Source organism: Pristiophorus japonicus, chromosome 14, assembly GCF_044704955.1.
Source record: "Pristiophorus japonicus isolate sPriJap1 chromosome 14, sPriJap1.hap1, whole genome shotgun sequence".
In the NCBI taxonomy this organism is placed as follows: Eukaryota; Metazoa; Chordata; class Chondrichthyes; family Pristiophoridae; genus Pristiophorus; species Pristiophorus japonicus.
In genome coordinates this window covers 125,249,186-125,266,796 of record NC_091990.1, presented here as the reverse complement: position 1 = coordinate 125,266,796, position 17,611 = coordinate 125,249,186, and positions in this window count along the sequence as shown.

The window sequence follows — 17,611 nt, the reverse complement described above, 5'->3', positions numbered from 1 at the left end:
CGCATTTTACCAGGGAGGCTTTGAGGGTGTCCTTATAACGAGATACAGCAGCTGGCCGACAGCCATGATGTGCGAGGATTCTTCACTGCAGTCAAAGCCACATATGGACCAAACTCCCAAGGCCCCACCCCACTCCTGGCCAAGAACAGGGAAACACTCATCAAGGACACCGAGGCAGTCAGGGCCCGCTGGAAGGAACACTTCGAAGATCTCCTCAATCGAGACTCTGCCTTTGACTCGAGTGTTCTCGACTACATTCCGCAGCATGCTATCTGCCACCACCTCAGTAAAACCTCAACATTGCAGGAGGTAGAAAAAGCCATAAGACAGCTAAAAAACAAAAGGCTACGGGAGCAGATGGAATCCCTGCTGAGGCACTGAAGTATGGTGGAGAGGCACTGCTGGCACGAATACACAACCTCATCTCTCTCATCTGGAGGGAGGAGAGCATGCCGGGAGATCTTAGAGATGCAGTGATCATGACCATCTTTAAAAAAGGGACAAGTCCGACTGCGGCAACTACAGAGGAATCTCCCTGCTATCACCACTGGAAAAGTCGGCGCTAGAGTCCTCCTCAACCGTCTTCTCCCCGTGGCCGAGGAGCTCCTCCCGGGGTGCAGTGCTGATTTCGTCCCTTCCGGGACACAACGGACATGATTTTTGCAGCGCGACAGCTGCAGGAAAAATGCAGGGAACAGCGCCAGCCCTTATACATGGCCTTCTTCGACCTTACAAAGGTCTTTGACATTGTCAACCGCGAGGGTCTATGGAGCGTCCTCCTCCATTTCGGATGCCCCCAAAAGTACGTCACCATACTCCGCCTGCTCTACGACAGCATGTAAGCCATGATCCTTAGCAACGGATCTATCACAGACCCAATTCATGTCCGGACCGGGATCAAGCAGGGCTGTGTCATTGCCACAACCCTCTTCTCAATCTTCCTCGCTGCCATGCTCCACCTCACAGTTAACAAGCTCCCTGCTGGAGTGGAACTAAACTACAGAACAGTGGGAACCTGTTCAACTTTCACTGTCTCCAGGCGAGGTCCAAGACCACTCCAACCTCTGTCGTCGAGCTACAGTACACGGACGACGCCTGCGTCTGTGCACACACAGAGGCTGAACTCCAGTATTTACCGAGGCGTATGAAAGCATGGGCCTTACGCTAAACATCAGTAAGACAAGGGTCCTCCATCAGCCTGTCCTCGCCGCACAGCACTGTCCCCCAGACATCAAGATTCACAGCGTAGCCCTGGACAAGGTGGACCACTTCCCTTATCTTGGGAGCCTCCTATCAACAAGAGCAGACATTGACGACGAGATCCAACACCGCCTCCAGTGCGCCAGTGTAGCCTTCGGCTGCCTGAGGAAAAGACTGGGCCCTCAAAACTGTCACCAAGCTCATGGTCTACAGGGCCGTAGTAATACCCGCCCTCCTGTATGGCTCAGAGACGTGGACCATGTACAATAGGCACCTCAATTTGCTGGAGAAATACCACCAGCGATGTCTCTGCAAGATCCTACAAATCCCCTGGGAGGACAGACGCACAAACATTAGCGTCGTTGTCCAGGCCAACATCTCCAGCATTGAAGCACTGACCACACTTGATCTGCTCCGCTGGGCAGGCCACATAGTTCGTATGCCAGACAAGAGACTCCCACAGCAAGTGCTCTACTCGTAACTCGTCCACGGCAAACGAGCCAAAGGCGGGCAGAGGAAATGTTACAAGGACACCCTCAAAGCCTCCCTGATAAAGTGCGACATCCCCACTGACATCTGGCAGTCCCTGGCCATAGACCGCCCTAAGTGGAAGAAGTGCATCCGGGAGGGCGCTGAGCTCCTCAAGTATCATCACCGAGAGCATGCAGAAATCAAGCGCAGGCAGCGGAAGGAGCGTGCGGCAAACCAGGCTTCCTGCCCACCCTTTCCCTTAACGACTATCTGTCCCACCTGTGACAGAGACTGTGGTTCTCGTATTGGACTGTACAGCCAACGAAAAACTCATGCTAAGAGTGGAAGCAATTCTTCCTCAATTCCGAGGGACTGCCTAAGAAAGGCAGGGAAATTTTCATACGGACCTACACAGTACCCACCCAGGAATAGTAATGATGAAAGCTATAGCCAGATATCATGTGTGGTGGCCCGGCATCGACTCAGATTTGGAGTCTTGCGTGCGTCAATGCAACACTTGCTCTCAATTGAGCAATGCACCCAGGGAGGCACCGCTAAGCTTGTGGTCATGGCCCTCCAAACCGTGGTCTAGGATCCACGTTGACTTTGCTGGCCCTTTTCCAGGCAAAATGTTTTTGGTTGTTGTGGATGCTTATTCAAAATGGATTGAGTGTGTAATAATGTCTGTAAGCACGTCCACTGCCACCATCGAAAGCCTACGAGCCATGTTTGCCACGCATGGCCTGCCTGATGTCCTTGTCAGCGACAAAGGGCCGTGCTTCACCAGCACTAATTCAAGGAATTCGTGACCCACAATGGGATCAAGCATGTCACATCTGCCCCGTTCAAGCCCTCGTCCAACGGCCAGGTAGAACGGGCAGTCCAAACCATCAAGCAAAGCTTGAAATGCGTGTCGGAAGGCTCCCTGCAGACCCGCCTGTCCCGAGTCCTGCTCAGCTACCACACCAGACCGCACTCACTCACCGGGGTACCCCCAGCCGAGCTGCCCATGAAAGGGGCGCTCAAAACAAGGTTCTCTCTTGTCCACCCTGATCTCCATGATCACGTCAAGGACAGACGCCATCTACAAAGCATGTACCATGATCGCGCAAATTTGTCATGCGATATTGAAGTCAATGACCCTGTATTTTTACTCAATTATGGACATGGTCCGAAATGGCTTGCTGGCACTGTGGTGGCCAAAGAAGGGAGTAGGATGTTTCAGGTCAAACTCGCAAATGGACTAATGTGCAGAAAGCATTTGGACCAAACCAAACTGCAATTCAGACAGCCACGAGCAACCCGAAGAGGACACCACCAACTTTGACTCTCCTACACACACACAAGTGGCAACCGACATCACAGTTGACCATGAAGCTGAACTCACCATCCCCAGCAGCCCAGCAAGGACTGCTGCACAGCAGCCCAGCGAAGAACCAACCAACTCACCTACACCTGCATTTGTACCGAGACGATCGACTAGGGAGCGAAAGGCTTCAGATCGTCTCACCCTGTAAATAAGTGTACTATTGACTTTGGGAGGGAGTGATGTTATGTATCCAACCCGATGTAGCCAGTATTATACCACCACCTGAGGGCATACCTGTTGGAGTCCCAAGGGATCCCAGCATCCCTTGGGAGCACTGTATATAAGCAGGCCTCCCATGCTGTACCAACACTCTGGAGTTAGAATAAAGGAACTAAGGTCACACTTACTCATGTTTACAGTGCTCAGTTACACCACTTTGTTGTGAAGATAACAACATCCACACACGCTTTCAGTCCCTCTCTGCTCCCTCTCTGTCTCCTCTTCTGCGCATGTAATGATGACCCTTGACCTCCTGAAACTTGAGAACCGAGCATTGCCATGCCATTGCTATGGTCGGCAACACTTTATGGCAGAAGGTCAAAAAAATTTAACGCTAACGCCCATTTCAGATTTCTCGTGGTAATGGCCATTTTCAAAAATGGAAAGATAGGGTTTTGAAAATCGGCGATAATCCGGCAATCTCAAAACCCATTTTTAACCACTCACACTGGAAATAACGCCCATTTTTGGGCGATCTGCACAAAAGTGGAAAGTCTAGCCCCAGGTCATTGATATATACCACAAAAAGCAAGGGACCTATCACTGAGCCTTGCAGAACCCCACTAAATGCAGCCTTCTAGTCACAAAATCACCCATCAACCATTACCCTTTGCTTCCTGTCTCTGAGCCAATTTTGGATCCAACTTGTCACTTTGTCCTAGAACCCAGGGGCTTTTACTTTCGAGACCAGTCTGCCATGTGGGATCTTGTCAAAAGCTTTGCTAAAATCCATATACACTACGTCATACGCACTGCCCTCATCGACCATCCTGATTACCTTCTTGAAAAATTCAATCAAGTTAGTCAGACAAGACCTTCCCTTAACAAATCCATGTTGACTGTCCTTGATTAATCCCTGTCTTTCCAAATGAAGGTTTATCCTGTCTAATAATGTTCCCACCACTGAGGTTAGACTGACTGGCCTGTAATTCTTTTCATATTCTTTGATAATTTAATTTTGCAGTTTCTCTTTGCCTTCCTAATATTTTTTTTACATTTTTCCTAACCTTTTTGTCATCCTCTCCTTTATTGTCTATGTACTTAGTGTCTGCCTTTTTCTTAAGTTTCAATTTTTATCTCTTTATCCACCCATGGTGTTTCATTATTGGCTAGTTTATTCTTGTTTTTAATGGAACATATTTCTCCTGAACTCGTGCTGACCGCCTTCTTAAATATTTCCCATTGCTTTTCTATCTCTTTGTCAATATTTTTTTGCAGTTTATCTCACCTAGTTCCATTTTCATACCCTCAAAATCAGCTTTTTGATAATCTATTACTTTTGTTTATGTCTTATTTATGTCTTTCTCAATCATTATCTTAAACCTTATTAGGTTGTAATCGATATTGCCTAGATTTTCACCCAAGCATATTTCTCTTCTCTGCTCTGGTTCATCACCTGTTAGAGATCCATTAGTGATTTCTCTCTTGTTGGGCTTATTACGTTCTGGTTAAGAAAGGATTCCTGAACACACTGTAAATAAGCCATTCCCCTTTCCCTACTTTTTGTTGCTAGTTTATTTTGAGGGTAGTTGAAATCTCGCATGATTATTATGCTATATCTTTTACTCAGTTCATAGATTTGGTGAAAATGTTTTCCTCAGCTTCTCTTCTACTATTAGTTGGTCTGTCGATAACCCTGTTAGCATGAATTTAACCAGGATGGAATTCCTGCTCCCCAAAGATATCTGTGCCCTATATGGAAATACGCTCAGCAGTTGAGCGGGGATTGCTTCTAATTATTCAAAGGTTGCAGATAAATTTAGATAATGACCAAGCTGCTTCAGTTATGGAGACAGGCTGATAAAAAATATGGCAAAACAAGGCCCTGGAGATTTCCAGAGAGAAGCAAATGGGAGGCATGGAGAATTCATGAATACAGAGTGGGCGGATATGTCACTGGAAGAGGAAAGGTAATAAAATTGAGTTCAGGAGTGCACATGACTGAGACATGGAGCAGAGGTGCAGCAGTGGTTGGAACCAAAAGCAAGCTTCTCTCCAGATTAACAGCAAAATTTTGCAGGACTTGTAGCCACTGCCGGGGCCTGGCACATCCTGGGCAGCTCATTGAAAACTGCAGGTGCAGAAACTGTGGTCACCTCATGCAATGTGTTCGGTGTACGAGCTGGGCTCAATGAGAAAGTGTGTGTGTTGGGACAGTCCTGTTACATCAGGAATCTTGACTTAGAAGGTAGAGATGGACAGAGAGAGAGAGGAAGAGGGAAAACGTGGGAGAGAGAGGGGCATAGAGAAAGAAAACAAAGGCAGAGAGAGCGAGAGAGAGAAGGGGAGAGTGAGACAGAGAAAGAGTGTGACAGAGAGTAAGATAGAGAGCGAGGGAAGGGGAGAGTGAGACAGAGAAAGAGTGTGTCAGAGAGAGAGAGAAGGGGAGAGTGAGACAGAACGAGAGAGAAAAAGTGCCAGAGAGAGATGCAGAGGGAGAAAGTGGAAGAGAAATGCAGGGACATAGATAGAGTAAACAGAGAAAGAGGGAAATAAGAGAGACAGGCAGACAAAGATAGACAGAGAGAGACTTAGAGCGAGAAGAGAGTGGGAGAGATAAAATGAGGTAGAGATAGAGAGAGGAGGGAAAGGGACAATGGCAGAGATGGTGAGAGAGAGAGAATGTGGTTGTGAAGAGAGAGGGATGATACAGGCAGAGAGAGGGGAGATATACAGAGGCTAAAAGGGACTGAGAGGCAGAGAAGAGAAAGGCTGAGTGAGAGAGACAGCGAGGCAGAGTGAAATAAAAGAGAGAGTGAGAGAAAGAGAGAGACATAGCAAGGGTGAATTGAGAGAGAGAGAATGAGACAGACAGAGAGAGAGCCAAAGAGACAGAGACAGAGTCAGAGAGAGATGAAGCAGAGAGAGGGAGAGAGAGAGAAAAAATGAGGCAGAGAGCAAAAGAGAAAGAAAAGCGAGACAAAGAGGCAGAGAGAGAGACGGAAAGAGAGATCATTTTTTTTAGATCCTCCTTCTAGCTTCAGTTTAATATTTCTTCAACTTTTTATTATTCTATAATAAGACAGAGAAAGAAAACAGAGGGGGAGAGAGAAAAAGAGCTTTCTTCACCTCACTCTATCATCATAACCTTATATTCCTTTCTCCCGCTTGTACTTATCTAGCTTCCCCTTAACAGCTTCGATGCTTTTTACCTTAACTACTGCTTGTGGTAGCGAGATCCACATTCTAACCACACTCTGAGTAAAGAAGTTTCTCTTGAATTCCTTGCTGGATTTATTAGTGACTAGCTTATAAATATGACCCCTATTTTTGGACTCCCAAAAAGTGGAAACATTTTCTCTACGTTTACCCTATCAAACCCTTACATCATTTTAAAGATCATCCCTCAGCCTTCTCTTTACTAGAGAAAAGGGCCCCAGCATTTCCAGACATTTGTAGGAGTAGAAATTCATCTTGGGTGGCGAGGCAACAGGTGTATCGGATTGGGTGCCCGTTATACGCAGCACCTGATATTCCAGTTCTATTGCAGTGAACAGGCAACCAATCCATTACTGCCCAATTTGCGCCACCACCTGAGGTGAATTTCCATCCCATAACCTCTTAGTTCGAGTATTACACTTGTGAATATTTTTTGCACCTTCTTCAGTGCCTCTCATCATCATCATAGGCAGTCCCTCGAAATCGAGGAAGACTTGCTTCCACTCTAAAAGTGAGTTCTCAGGTGATTGTACAATCCAATGAGGGAAGTACAGTCTTTGTCACAGGTGGGGCAGACAGTGGTTGAAGGAAAGAGTGGGTGGGGAGCCTGGTTTGCCGCACGCTCCTTCCGCTGCCTGTGCTTATTTTCTGCATGTTCTCGGCTGTGATATCTTCACAGAGCACAGCCCACACAGCTCCTAACATGGTGGGCAGCTCTCTCAGAAGCCTCCGGAATCTGCCTGGTTCTGTTTATTATTAACTCTGTAGTTGCAGTACAAAATACATCCACTTCCACAGTGTACAGCTACAAACATTACAAGCTTACAGACATTACACTTCTCCCTCCTTAATGATGAAGTTATTATAACAAACATCATACATAACTTTCATGTTTATACATAACACAGGATATAAACTTATTTTTTCCCATATTTACAAATTTAACTTTACCACTTGTTTTCTGTTTCGAAGAGGATACCTTCGCTCTCGAACAGAACCTTCCAAACATGATGTCTAATCTAAACTCATTCGAGGCTCATCCTGAGGAACATTTTCCTCCACGGAATTTCCTTGATTTTCATTTGAACTCACTCTAACTTCAGACTCTTTGTTTTCCTGACTCGAACTCAGACTTTCATTCTGATTCTCTCCTGGATTTGTTTCCAGTACCTTGGATTTAGGATTTGCTACTGGTGTATCAAAACTATCTGATGAGTCAGAAATAATTGAATTATTCCCACCTTCAACTCCTTCCATGTCTGTAGGTAAAATATGATCAATATGAACAAACCTAACCTGTCCATTATCAAACAGCTTTACCAAATATGTGCGAGGACCACATATCTTCACCACTCTTCCTGGTAACCACTTTAACCATTTATGGTGATGGTTCTTCACTCTCACCTTCTGGTTTAATTTCACACCTCTCTTTTACTCTACCTCTATCATGATTCTTTTTCTGTCTTAATTGTGTCTCTTCTACGGACTGTGCCAAATTTGGTTTTAATAACGAGAATCTGGTTCGTGGCTGTCATTTGAGAAACAACTCTGCTGGTGTTCTACCTGTAGTAGTATGAGGAGTATTCCGATATGTAATCAAAAAATTAACCAATTTGTGATCCAATGACAACTGTCATTTCCTTGGATTTGGATCTAACATTTGTTTTATGAGGGCACGTTTTACGATTTGTACAGTGCACTCTGCTGCACCATTCAAAGCAGGATGGTATGGTGGAACCTTGGTATGTTTCACACCATTTTTGCTTGTGAATTGTGCAAATTCTTCTGAACGAAATTGTGGTCCATTATCCAAAAAAATTTCTTCAGGGAGGCCAAATGAAGAAAATAATTTTCGCAAAATGTCCAATGTTTTACTTGTTGTTATTTTTCACATTGGAAACAGCTCAACCCACTTTGAATGGCTATCAATCACAATGAACAATTGTTGTCCTTCTAACTCAGCAAAATCAATATGTAGCCTTTGCCACACCCTGGGAGGCCATTTCCATGGCTGTAATGGTACTGATTGTGGTTGCTTGCTTACCGATTGACATGCCGTACACTGACTCACGATATACTCTATATCTTTATCAAGACCTGGCCACCATAAATAACTGCGTGCAAAACTCTTGGTCAAGCACATTCCCAGGTGCTGGAGTTCTCCTAATAACTTGGACCTGAATTTATTTGGTACAACCATTCTTGCACCCCACATGATACAATCTTTATCAACTGATAATTCATTCCTACGAATGAAGAATGGATGTGTATCTTTGTCTGTTACCTGGTTTGGCCATCCATTTGCAATATACTCATACACCTTTGACATCACTGGGTCACGTTTGGTTGCTCTACCAATCTCTTCAGCTGCTCTTCGGGCAGTTCATCAATGTATGAAAAATAAAACACTTCTTCCCTATCGGGTGTAACTTGTGATGGGGAAGGCATTCTAGACATTGTATCAGCGTTACTGTGATTAGCTGATCATCTGTATTCAATATCATATGTATATGCTGACAAAATCAAAGCCCATATCTGCATTCGGGCTGCAGCTAACGTTGGAATTGGGGACTTTGGATGGAGGATTGCTGTTAGGGGCTTATGGTCCGTAACGATGGTAAACTTACGACCATACAAGTATTTGTGAAACTTCTTGACCCCAAAAATTAATGTCAAAGCTTCCCTTTCAATTTATGCATAATTACTCTCACTGGCACTGAGAGTGCATGAAGCAAAAGCAATTGGTCTCTCCTACCCACTACGTGATACATGAGAGATCACTGCCCCAACTCCATACGGAGAGGCATCACATGCTAGCTTAACCTCCTTAGATACGTCATAGTGAGCTAACATGGTGCTCTCTACCAATTTTTTTTTACACTCCTTGAATGCTGTATCGCATTCTTTAGACCACTTCCAATGGACCTGTTTTTTCAAAAGTTCGTTCAGTGGATGTAATACTGTAGCCAAATTTGGTAGGAACTTCCCATAATAGTTCAAAAGAGCCAAGAATGAACGAAGTTCAGTGACATTCCTGGGAGTGGGTGCATTTCTAATTGCATCCAATTTTTCCATGGTTGGATGTAAACCATCTTTGTCTACTCTGTACCCGAAGTATTCCACTGAGTTTTTAAATAACTCACGCTTACGAGCAGACACTCGTACTCTGTGCTTCTCTAGCCGTTTGAGGACTTCATTCAATATGTTATTATGAATTTGCCTATTTGGTGCTGAAATTAGTATGTCTTCCAAATAACATACTACCCCTTCAATACTTTGCAAAATCTGGTTCATCACCCCTTGGAATATGGCAGGGGCGAAAGACACTCCAAACGGTAGCCTATTAAATTGATATAGGCCTATATGAGTATTTATAGTCAAACATGATTTGGACTCCTCATCTAGTTCAAGCTGTAAGTAGGCCAGTTTTGAGAAGATCTGACCACCTGTCAGTTTTGTGAACAAATCTTCTATATTCGGCAATGTATTGGGGACATTACCCTCTAGAACCTGGTTTACGGTTACTTCATAATCACCACACAATTTTACCTTACCATCGGACTTCGGTACAACAACAATGGGTGCAGCCCAATTACATTGATCTATCTTACAAATAATGTTCTCAGTCTCTAGTCTTTTGAGTACTTGCTCAACTTTCTCCTTGAGTGCATATGGTACGGAACGTGGCTTGTAGCAAACCGATCTAGCATCCTTCTGTACCCTGACACTAGCCTTGAAGCCTTGGATCGGACTGCCCGATTCGCAGAACACCTTCGGATACTTCTTGATAACCTCATCCGTTGATGAAAATCTCGCTTCCACACAGAAAATCTTACTCCAATCCAGCTTCGGTGAGCTCAACCAATTTCTTCCTAGTAAGGCAGACTTCTATCCTTTCACTACTATCAGAAGCAAATTCTGAAATTGATCTTTATATTTCACCGATACGGTGATACGACCTACCACAGGAATTTTCTCTCCCGAGTAGCCTCGCAGTTCTATCTTGGATTTCTCCAGTTGAAAATCACGCAATTTGTCGCGATATAGTGACTCCGGTACTACACTCACGGATGCATCCGTATCAATTTCGATTGGTATCTTGAATCCCGCAACATCTATGTGGGTTTTGATGCTTTCCGAATTGCTGTCTGTTAACCTCGTGCTCCTGATGACGTGTAACTCTAACATCTCGTCCTGTTGTTGTTCTTCCATGCTATGTAGTCTCTTGGGATTTCTACTCATAGCTTTGAACGCTGGACTCATAGCTTTAAAAACTGGTTTACCCTACAGTCCGCATGCCTTCGCAAGATGCCCAGTCTTTCTGCAGAAGAAACACTCTGCCTTCACATATGGACAACTTTGAACAATGTGTTGTCTCAGGCACATAGAGCATGACTTCAACGCTCTGTTAGAATTTCCAGTTTCTGAGACTTTTGGCCCCCACCATCTTTTACTTTGAACCTGCAGGTGATTTACCTCGGTTGACTGATGACCGTAATTATTATTTAATTCTCGGGAATATTGTTCGGCCATGCCCATCGACCTCGCTGTCTGACAAGTAATCTCAAAAGTCAAGTCACCCATCGTCAATAACTTCCTTCTGATTGCATCATTTTTCACCCCACAAACAAACCGATCCCGTAATGCTCGGTTTTGAAAGTTTCCAAAATTACAGTGCATCGATAGCTTTTTTAATGCTATGATGTAATTACTGATACTTTAATCAGCCTTTTGATTCCGAATCCCTAAACAATAGCTTTCAGCAATTTATAACGGTTTGGGGTTATAGTGCTGCTCCAGCTTCGTTAAAATCTCTTTAAGCGTTGTGTCCTTTGGCTTGTCAGGCACAAACAGATTTACAAGGGTTTCGTACAATGCCGGACCTGCCTCCGATAAAAAGATCGCTTTCTTACTTTCCAACACAGCCCGGTTCTGGACTGCATTGTCTGGAACTTCGATTATGTTATTTGCAGTGAAATACATTTCTAGTCGATTCACATACGCTTTAACACGTTCCCGGTCGTGTCTATATTCCCCCAAATGTCCGATTACACCTGCCAGTTTAATCTCTAGCTGTTCACACCGTGTGCTGTATTTGACCTTGGATTTTTTGTAGCTTTTTCCAAAGACAGAAACTTCCAAAGTCTCTCTGTCAGCTGGCTGAATCCTTCACCAACAAAATTTAAGATTTAAATCATCTGAAAAATCCCATCTCATCGCCAAATGTGATATTTTCACAAAGCAGAGCACACACAGCTCCTAACATGGCAGGCAGCTCTCTCGGAAGCCTCCAGAATCTGCCTGGTTCTGTTTATTATTAACTCTGCAGTTGCAGTACACAATACGTCCACATCCACAGTGTGGCGCTACAAACATTACAAGCTTACAGACATTACATCGACAACGAGACTCGAGGAGCTCACACTCTCCCGGATGCTCTTCCTCCACTTTGGGCGGTCTTGAGCCAGGAATTTCTAGGGATCCGGTAGGGATGTTGCACTTTATCAAAGAGGCTTTGATGGTATCATTGAAACATTTCCTCTGCCCACCTGGGGCTCGCTTGCCGTGTCAGAACTCCAAGTAGAGCGCTTGCTTAGGGAGTCTCGTGTCTGGCATGAGAACAAGGTGGCACGCCCAACAGAGCTGGTCGAGCGTGGTCTGTGCTTCAATGCTGAGGATGTTAGCCTGAGCGAGAACACAGTGCCTCTATATCCTTTTCGTAATATGGAAACCAGAACTGTTCACCGTACTCCACGTGTGGTCTAACCATGGTTGTATATAAGTTTAACATACATCTCTGCTTTTCAATTCTCTTACTCCAGAAATGGACCCCAGTGCTTTGTTTGCATTTTCGTGGCCTTGTTCACCTGCTTTTAATGATCTGTGCAGCTGTACCCCTAGAAACTCTTTGCTCCTCTACCCCATTTAGACACTTTTCCAAGGAGTATGTGGCCTCCTTATTCCTCCTACCAAAATGCATCACCTATTTTGAAATTCATTTGCTATTTGCCATCCGGATACAGCTAGATGGTTTTAAATATGTGGTAAAGTAACAAAGGACCATGTAGAAATTTCCCTTGAGTAAGGGAGCTGAGTCACGTTTCATTGACTAAACAATGCAGCAAGCTGAGCTGGAAACATTACACTAGTCACTGGGACATCATCTGTCAACAGCCAAACAGCAAATGCATTCTGCCCAGGAGAAGGATGACTCTCAGCTCCCAGACTTGTCAAGCGTTGCCTCCCCCTGCCAGTAGATGGTGTTCAGTGTCTTCTATCTTGTCATTACTTGAGCTATGTTGGATCACTGATACCTGTCAGTGCAACTGTCACTTGTTGAAAGACTTGGCCATTATACTGCTGGTGCTTGTCTATCCCCCACCATCACATTTATATACTCAATTTGAACGTGTACCTCTTTGGTCTCCATTAATTCCCTTATGACCTACATCACCGCAGCCTCTCTCGACACTTCCAATGCCTCTGCTTTATCCCAACAACAACAACTTGTATTTATATAGCGCCTTTAACGTAGTGAAACATCCCAACGCACTTCACAGGAGTATTATGCGATAACAATTTTACACCGAGGCGCGAGGTGACCAAGAGCTTGGTCAAAGAGGTATGTTTTAAGGAGCACCTTAAAGGGGGAAAGAGAGGTTTTGTAGAGGCAGAGAGTTTTTGGCAGGGAGTTCCAGAGCTTGGGGCCCAGGCAGCAGGAGGCACAGCCACAAAAGGTTGAGTGATTATAATGAGGGATGCTCAAGAGGGCAGAATTAGAGGAGTGCAGACATCTCAGGGGTTGTAAGGCTGGAGGAGATTACGGAGATAGAGAGGGGCGAGGCCATTGATGGATTTGAAAATAAGGATGAGAATTTTGAAACTGAGGTGTTGCTTAACCTGAAACCAATGTAAGTCAACGAGCACAGGGGTGATGGGTGAAAGGGACTTGGTGCAAGTTTGGACAGAGGTAACTGAGTTTTGTATCACCTCTAGTTTACGTAGGGTAGAATGTGGGAGGCCAGCCAGGAGCACATTGGAACAGTCAAATCTAGAGGTAACAAAGGCATGGATGAGGGTTTCAGCAGGGAATGAGCTGAGGCAGGGGCGGAGACGGGCAATGTTACGGAGGTGGAAATAGGCGGTCTTAGTTATGCTACTTGTCCGACACCTAATATTGGATGAGCAGAAATTTCCTCCAATTATATATTAGGAAGACTGAAGCTGTTGTCTTCAGTCCCCGCCACAAACTCTGTTCCCTAGTCACCAACTTCATCCCTCTCTCTCGCCACTGTCTGAGGCTTGAACCAAACTGTTTGCAACCTTGGTGTTTTATTTTACCCTGAGCTGAGCTTCGACCCCATATTCTCTCCGTCACTAGGGCCTCTGGGGTGAGGACTGGATCAGACTTGGCTGTGATGCCCTTCATGGTTCAATAGTCCACTGACACTCACTGACCAGGTGTAATGTATTTCCTTCATGGGTTCTTTGCTTAAGAATTCATGGCAACACACTGCTATTAAGAACTAGTTGGTTTATTAGCAAAGGTTTAACAATCACACTGCACATTACCAGTTCATTCACCAGGCTCACAACCACCTGCCTCATCGTGGATCCTGTGAACCCAACTGGCTGGGGTTTTATTGAGTCTTGTGAACGTCATTATCACCATAGGCAGTCCCTCAAAATCGAGGAAGACTTGCTTCCACTCTTAAAATGAGTTCTTAGATGAATGAACAGTCCAATACGAGAATTACAGTCTCTGTCACAGGTGGGACAGATAGTCGTTGAAGGAAAGGGTAGGTGAGGAATCTGGTTTGCTGCATGCGCTTGCTTTCTGCATGCTCTTGGTGACGAGACTCAAGGTGCTTAGCGCCCTCCTGGATTCACTTCCTCCGGTGACCTTTAGCCAGGGACTCCCAGGTGTGGGTGGGGATGTTGCATTTTATCAAGGAGGCTTTGAGGGTGGCCTTGAAACGTTTCCTCTTTTGGGGCTAGACTTCCCACTTTTGTGCAAATAGGCCAAAAATGGGCATCATTTCCAGCGTGGACAGTAAATATGGGTTTTCAGATCGCCGGATTATCACCCATTGTCAAAACCCTTACTTTACATTTTGTTAAATGGGCGTTACCGCGAGCGATCTGAAATGGGCATTAGCGTTAAGTTTCTCTGACCTTCGCCGTAAAGTGTCGCCGTCCTTAGCAACGGCATGGCAACGCTAGTTTCCCGCTTTTCAGGAGGTCAGGGGGTCATCACTATATGCGCATAATGAGACAGGAAGAGAGGGAGCAGAGAGGGAGTGAGGTGTGTGTGGGTGTGGTGTGGGTGCTTGTTTGGCTGTTTTGGGAGCTAGGAGGGAGAATTTCGACCTTAATACAGAATTGTGAGCAAAAATTTAGCTGTTGCCAGTGAGATATTTTCGCTAATTTGGTGCCTACAATGGAGGGAATGGAGGAGGCAACACAGCACGCTGTGGAAACTGATGCTAGCGAGAGCAGTGAGCTGGGAGAGGAACAATTGGGAGGACGAAAGAGAGCGAGGAAATTCTCGGACAAGGCAACTGCCTCCCTCATGCAGGAGGTCGAGTCACGCTGGGGTCAATTAATGCAGGGAGGGCGTGGGAAGTCCACCCCAATGGCCTATCAGAAGATATGGGCCGAGATAGCCGAGGTGGTCTCGTCGGTGACCAACGTGATGCGTGAGGGCAACCGATGCCGAAAGTGAAGGAACGACCTTGTTGGATCCGCAAGAGTAAGTATTACAATTTTTGCATGTACTTATATATTTATATAATTTGATTTGCAAGTGTAATGAGTGATTAAAATCAAATGTGAGGTCTTTCACTTTTACCAGGAATGTTGTACTCCAAGCCTGCATTCATAGTGTATGTCTTTAGGTAAAGAATGATAATTATCATCATAATTGTTTTATATATAAACCTGTAAATACCTTGTGTAGCCACCAGAGGGCTCATCCCCTGGAATCCCAAGGGATCCCACAATCCCTTGGAAGCACCTGTACTTAAGGTGGCCTCACAGGCTAGAGAGGCACTCTGGAGGCCTGCAATAAAAGACTACGGTCACACTTTACTTTGAGCACACAGTATCTAGTCATACATAACAACTGGCGATGAGATACAGATGATGAACCCAACGATGCAGAGAACAGTGGGCATCCTGGAGAAATTTTCGGAGGGAGATGATTGGGAAGCCTTTGTGGAGCGACTCAACCAATACTTCGTGGCCAATGAGCTGGAAGGAGATGCGAACGCTGCCAAACGAAGGGCGATCCTCCTCACCATTTGCGGGTCACCAATGTATGGCCTCATGAAAAATCTGCTTGTTCCACAGAGAAATCGTATGATGATTTGTGCACACTGGTCCGGGAGCATCTGAACCCGAAGGAAAGCGTCCTGATGGCGAGGATCCCGGTTCTACATCTACAAAAGGTTTGAAGGCCAGGAAGTGGCGAGCTATGTCGCCGAGCTAAGACGCCTTGCAGGACATTGCGAATTTGAAGGACATTTGGAGCACATGCTCAGGGACTACTTTTACTTGGCATTGGCAATGAAGTGATACTTGGCAAACATTTGACTGTAGCGACCCCAAGCTTGAGTACAGCCATAGCGATAGCCCAGGCGTTCATTGCCACCAGTGACAATACCAAGCAAATCTCTCAGCATACGAGTGCTGTTACAAGTACTGTGAACAAAGTGATGTTGTTTGCAAATTGCAATGTACAGGGCAGGCCTCACATGCCTGCAACTGCACGTCCGCAGGTGTCTCAGAGTCCACCATTAAGGATAATGAATGCAAGGCGATTAACATCTTGTTGGCGCTGCAGGGGTGATCATCATTTCCATTCATGGCGCTTCAAAGGGTATGTTTGCAACAGCTGTGGAACAATGGAACACCTCCAACGTATGTGCAGGCAAGCTGAAAATCCTGCTAATCCTGCAAACCACTATGTTGCAGAGGAGGACAGATCCACGGCGGATCACGACGAACCAGAGCCTCAGGCTGAGGAGGCAGAGGTATATGGGGTGCACACAATTACCATGAAGTGTCCCCGATAATGCTGAAGGTTTTATTAAATGGACTCCAGGTGTCAATGGAACTGGACACGGGCGCAATGAGCAAAAAGACTTTCGATAAATTGTGGTGCAGCAAGACCTCAAGGCCAGTCCTGACTCTCATTCGTACTAAACTGAGAACTAACACAAAGGAACTGATTCCCGTAATCGGCAGTGCTACTGTAAAGGTCTCCTACGATGGAGCGGTGCACAAACTACCACTCTGGGTGATACCGGGCGATGGTCCCACACTGCTCGGCAGGAACTGGCTGGGAAAGATATGCTGGAACTGGGACGATGTCCGAGCACTCTCGTCCGTTGACGACACTTCGTGTGCCCAGGTCTTCAACAAGTTCCCCTCGCTGTTCGAACCAGGCATCGGGAAGTTCCAAGGAGCAAAAGTGCAGATCCATCTAATTCCGGGAGCGTGAGCCATCCATCAAGAGGCGAGAGCAGTACCGTACACGATGAGAGAGAGGGTGGAGATCGAGCTGGACCGGCTGCAATGAGAGGGCATCATTTTGCGAGTTCAACGAGTGGGCCAGTCTGTTTGTTCCAGTCCTCAAGGGAGACTGAATCTGTGGTGATTACAAAGTAACTATCAATTGTTTCTCTTAAGTCCTGACTCTAATGTACTGACTTACACGAGACACATGCTGAAGTCAAGGTCACTCAGGACCTGCACCTTTAATTCACAGCTCTCCAGTGCTGCACTTGCCTGAGACCTCCCTTTATATACCTCAGTGGGACAGGTATGGAGTGTCTCCTGCAAGTGCACCCCTGGTGGTAAGGTATGCTTATTGTAACAGGTCATATCCAGATACAGTCATGTAGAGCATGGTAAGATACAGTTATATAGAGTAATGTGAGATACATGACATCACCCTCCCCCAAGGTCTTATTGCTTTTACAGATTCAGTCTCTCAGGTGGTCTGCGCTCTCGCATGAAGCGTCTTAATTGTGGTTCAGTTGTTTGCCTTGGTGCCTGTGTTTCGTTCGGTGTGATTGCTGGTATCTTGCCTGGGTTGTCTGTTGAGACTGCCCTTTCCTCAGGTTGTTCCACCTGTCTGTCCACCAGGTGTGAGTTCCACATTGTAGTCTGCCTCTGGTTCTTCAGTGT